Source organism: Labrus mixtus, chromosome 21, assembly GCF_963584025.1.
Source record: "Labrus mixtus chromosome 21, fLabMix1.1, whole genome shotgun sequence".
Lineage (NCBI taxonomy): Eukaryota > Metazoa > Chordata > Actinopteri > Labriformes > Labridae > Labrus > Labrus mixtus.
Window position 1 is genome coordinate 14,983,309 of NC_083632.1, and position 6,000 is coordinate 14,989,308.

The window sequence follows — 6,000 nt, forward strand, 5'->3', positions numbered from 1 at the left end:
CCAAAAAACAAAAAACTGCACTGACCTTTCCACATTCAAATCATTACTCAAGACTCTGATTGTGATGTGTGTTCTGTTTATGTGTGGATTATTGTTGATGACGTGTGTCTTTGAGTTCCTGAACATCATTATTATTATTATTATTATAACTATTAGATGGAGTAGGAATAATGAGATGACTGCATCCATCAGACGCACATGAGAAACCAACAGAACCGGAGCAGAATTGCCCTCGGGCTGAAGTACCAGAGTAGGATTGTTCCGCTGTAACGAGAGACTTGTGATGTTTGGGTACACGATGTGCCTGGAATAACAGAGTAAGTGGGAAGAGGTCTGATTCCTCCTCAGTGTAACTTTAAGCAGCCTGCATCAGTAGATCAAAATAACAGGGCTGAAAAAAAGAGCAAAGTAAAGCTGTCAGGAGTCGGCATCGATGTGGATGAGTGGACGCGACCGTGGTGTTTATGTCCTGAAACAGATGTTTCTCTGAATCCGTCACTTGGGAGAGAAAGTGTTATTCCAAGAAAACAAACACATTCCTGTTAGAATAGATTCTGTGTCACACTCTTGTGTCTCTGGAGATGAGATAACAGAGCTGAAGAGTTATTTAGGTTTCTCTCTTTAGGTTACAGAAGATGATCCCGCTGCATAAAGAGTCCAAAGAGATCTTTGAGGGTCGCTGTTGTTGTTGGCCGTCTCCTTTAAAAAAACAATACTCACTGCTGTCATTAAAGTAGCCAAGAGGAACGGCATGACTTCATGTCACCACCATTTCTTTGGAAAGAGTTTGTAGTCGTCTTATCACATGGGAAAGAATTATGTTTATGGGCTGCATTAGAGCACGCAGGCGAGCTGTGTTTCTTCAATGATTCAAAAACGAAAGGGTCACTCTGGTACTTTATTAATATGACCTGATGAGTACTTTTTGTTGAATTCTTTACCTCAAATATTTCCAGCAGTTATCAAAGCCAAGAAAATCTGTAATTTTGTAGCTCTAACAGGACTTGTCTTGTTGTGCAATGACAGACACGATATGTTTATTGTTGCCATGGAAACACCAGATGTTACGTCAAAGGTCGCTTTATCGTTCAGTTAAAGAGGACATGTTATCCCCCTTCTCCACCTTTTCAAACAGTCCCCTGTGTTCTAAATGAAACATCTGTGCTGTGCTTTGGTAAAAATATAACATGAATCAAGCACCAGAGGAGGTTTGTGACCCTGTATAAACTCTCAGAATGCTCCGTTTTGGTGTGTGTGTCTCTTTAAATGCAATGAGCATGAGTTTTCCTTGTAGACATCACTCCTCTATATAAAAATGGCCGACCTGTGCAAAAGTTTTGTTCTAGGCTGGGGGTGGAGTCCATGGGTGGAGATATCAGGGGAGGGGAGGGGATTTTTTTTTACTGGAATCCCACTGTGACATCACAAGGAGAGCAAATTAGAAACGGAGCATTTTTCTCTGTGTAGTAAGACTTATGCAGACCACAAACAAAGGACTGGATGGGTTTATTTCACATGTTGTGGGTCAGTAGACACTCAGGTTACCCAAATATATGTTCAAAAACACTGTACAAGTGGATTTTTCAGAATATGTCCCCTTTAAAAGAAAATACAGGTTAAAAGGGCGCCGATAGCCTATTGGTAAGTGTGTGCGTCCCCATGTACAGAGGCTACGGTCCTTGAAAGCTGGTGACCCGGGTTTGAATCTGACCTGTGGCTCCTTTCCTGCATGTTGTTCCCCCTAACACAACACTTAGACACTCAAAACAACAAGTCTGTGACAAGTCCAGAACTTTAAGAGGACTTTATTGGATAAATACTGAAGCCACTTCAGCCCGTTTCACCGCTGCAGGCCGAAGCAATCTACATGAGGAGTCAAAAACATAGACTGTATTATTCATTTGAACCTCAAAATATGTATAAAAGGCCCCATGTTTAATTTAAAAGTAATGAAAGACGATATATTATTTTTTTGTGGCGTTTTCATCAGAAACCATCAGAAGACAAACACTCCATCTTAATCCTTCTCGCTCTCTCGGCTTATTGAAAGATTTATATCTGCCGTGACCTCGTGCTCTGTCTCCTGAGAAACATAAAGAACATGCATGCTGAGGGTGTGTGACCGTCTTTACTCGGCGTGTTTTTCTGTTTGCTTGGGTAAGATAGTGAACTCAGACGGCTCATAAAGTCCTTAAGCAATTAAGTTCACACCTCTACAAACAAGCAGGACTGTAGCAGGACCCTCCTCTGTTTCCTCTCCTCTGAGTCTCTCAGATCGCTCCGCACACAGACTTCAAACATGAGCTCCACGTGGTTGGGTAATAAGCTCAGACTTTTGGCTCTAAGGTGCAGAAATCAAGTCGTCTTCCATTAACAGGAACGTGGCTGTTTCCCCCCGCCGTGCCCTCTCTGAGATCTCCCAGTGTTACGCACAGCTGTTGGCGCTCTGCTAGATCCACGCTAAGTGTGTGCACGGGTGTGGTCGGGTGTATTTATTGGCTGCTTGATTACACGCCTGTTTACTTGGCAGTTTGTTGCCCCGATATAGAGAGAGGGAAAAGAACGTCTGCAAACATCGTGATCGACGGGGATGGAAGAAGCTTTCAGAGGGTTGAGCTTCTTTGAACTGAAGAGCTATCAGTCAAAGAAAACCTAAATCATGGCGGCTGTTTCCAAATCCTCCTGCAGTGTGTCTGATGGTGATGATGTTGAAACATGAAACTCAGAAAAAAAGTTTTTCATGTGAATGGTAAATATTTTTAAGGTTATTAAATATACTTTGTGTTAAAGACCAGGGTTTGGATTACCTTCAAAGGCTCATTGGACACAGCGGATCTCAAAGGTGTCCAATTTAATTCCTTACCACATTGATTAACAAGTGTATAATTATTATTTTTGCTGCATAAGTTCTAGATGGTTGTCTTGTTGAGGAAGCACATAAAGAAACATCATCAGTAGAAGTCACAGCTCAGGACATTTACCCAAACTGCGTCGTTTTTCTCAGATGAAGCACATCCAAGCTGGAAGCAGAAGATAAACATAACACAAACATGTTTTTCTGCGGTCCAAATTTCTCCAGTGCTTCAGAGAAACTTCAGTTTCCAAAAGCTGTAAAGTAAAGCTGACTGGTATCGGCACATAAATGATACAAGAAAAACAGGAGAATAACAAGGAAATGAAGCCACATAAATACCAACCATCAAGTTCAGAAAGAAGAAACATTCATGTTGAATTATTAAAAAAATCTATCCATCCATCGATTCTGTATCTATGCTTCATAAGCCATATGGGGTCGCAGGGGGCTGGAGCCGATCCCCGCTGTCATTGGGTGAGAGGCGGGGTTACACCCTGGACTGGTTGCAGGTCAATCACTGTGCTGACATATAGTGACAGACAACCAGCCACACTCACATTCACAACTACAGGCAGTTTAGAGTCACCAGTTAACCTAACGAGCATGTCTTCTGATTTTTCAACATCTGTTGTTACTACGACAACCGCAGAGGCATTGTCCAAAAATCAACATTAAATGGTCGCTGTGTTTGTTGAGTTTGAAGCGCTAAAGCTAATTCTTCAGAACACCGACAAAAAAATATGTCAATGTTAAAACATACATCTGAATGAAATCCTCGATGATTTATGTCAATATATAGCCCCGCCCACAGAGACGATTAGGCTCCTGAAAGGCTTCTTGATTGGTCCCTCCACTGATCCATAGATGTGTGTTGGATCAGCAGGGATAGTGCCAAACTCCTGGCTAACATTCGCCTCGTCAGATGAGCTTGGGAGCTGCCTTGTTGGGGTCAGATGCTCCTCACCATCTTTCTTTTCTGGCGTCCTAACTTGTGTGCAGGTCCTGGCAAGTCAGCACACTCAGACCAACAGTGCTGGCCTGATAGTTAAGTTAAAAACGGACACAACTAAATAAAGGCTCCTCCCATTTTAAGAATAGGGGGATTTCATTTTGATGTAGGCAACACAAAGTAAAATATGTAATATTTAGCAGAAGATTTGTTTGCTCAGGTGTATCTAATAAAGTGATCAATAAGTGAATGTGTGCTCTGTATCTCTGTGACAGGTGGAGTTCTCCTGGCTGTGGTTTGAAGCTGGAATGCCTCTCATCTTCAGGTGAACAGGTAAGACTCCTGTCTGCTTGTTTTTACTGAACAAAGAGTCACACAGAGCCATTTATCTCTGACGCCCGCACTCATATTCATATTTGTCATACGATATATTTTAATTGGATATGTTTGATAGCCTGTACCTGACTCTAAGTCTGTGTGTTTCCTACAGAGTATCATGCTTTATTATAACTGTAGAAAAAAGGTACCAGAGCCTTTAGCATGAACATTTATTCTCATGTTTCAAACAGAGAAAAGTTGTGACAGAAACCGTCTCAGGATGATGATTTTATGGCTCGTCTGCAGGGATTCAAACATTACTGCTCCTCATGAAAAGTGACCATATACATTTTTCCAGCCCATAAAAGTTCCCTCTCATAATACCATCACTCTGCAGGAGCTGTTTGACTCTCAATAGCAGACCTGCATGCCTTCTCTGTGTGTGTGTGTGTGCGTTACCTGCTGCGTGGTATGTTTTTTGTCTGCTCCAGAAAGCGTACGCGGCCGTGACATTTATTACAGACTGTCAGCGAGAAGCTCATCGGGTCTTTTTATTGTCAAACCTCGACAGCTTCAGGTTTGTTTTTTCAACGGCGGCGTGTGTCAGGAGACCTGCAACATCAAACCGGTGTCACTCAAACATCCCTCTGGTCTGTGTACACCGAATTTATGTTTGTGTTTGTGTACTTTCCTGGAAAGATGGAACATCTGACGATCAGTGAAGGAGCCCCAAGTTCCTTCAGAAGCACAGAGCAATGTGAGATCTTTACAAAGTGACCTCACAGAATCAGGGAGAGGAAAACATAGACAAGAACTAAATAGACACAGCATGTGAAGATAGAACAGAAGACATGTTAAGATTTGGAGGAAACATTTGTTGTTTAAGATGAAGAAACTGAAAAAACCTGCAGTTCCTCTAAAGTCCACTAGGAGCCGTCTCCTGCAGTGGGTCACCTCTCTGCGGGTTTTGTGTCTTTGGTTGGATTTAAAAATGTGGAAAAATAATCTGTCTCTGTTCCGGTTACGCAGCTCATGAGCTGTTCGATAATGTGGCCTGAACTTTAATCTGTGAGTGATATTCTAATCTTGTGTTCATAATTCATCACTTAGTAGCAGGGATACTGTGAGGGCGTGTAAGCTTGTTGATGTACGATAACTGTTTATCGTACATTTACTTATTTGTCAGCCAGTGCACATATGGATAGGAGTCAGTATCCAGGGGCGTGTCCAAAGGGGTGGCATGGGCCCCCCTAGAAATCTGATTGGCCAGCCCAGGTGCCACCCCAAACATCCTAAACTTTGATTGACTATCTGTCCTGTCAGACTGACTTATGTTCATTCCAACTTTAAGGTCTTTTTTTTTTTGCTGCAAATATTTGGGTGAACAGTAGTGATAAGAAAACCAGACATTTGCAGATTTGAGCAAGTGTGAAATGAGTTTGCTAACTTCCTCAATCTCTCCCGGCTTCATTAGGCTGGTGACTCTCTAGACTAGATGATTTTTAAAACATCTGAGACCACAAACATGAAGTCAGTTTCAACTGATTTTTTAAATTATAATCCTCTGAACGTTCACACGGATTCGGCCAGGCTGCGAGACCACCCACCTGCTGTTTTTTAGTAACGATTCCACAGATACGAGATCTCACAGAAACTCTGGAGGACGATCAATGTCCCTCGTGTTGTTGCCATAATCCACAAACTGCTCTTCTTCAATATTCCACTTGGCTCAGTTCAGAAACACTCTGGGTCTCATGTTATCGTTGTTTATAACCTCAGGACCTTTAGTGTCTTCCTTACAACTTCCTTATGGGGTCAAAGGGTCAACACAGAAGTCCAGCAGAGGTCACACTTCCAGCTCCATCCTGTGAGATTCTTT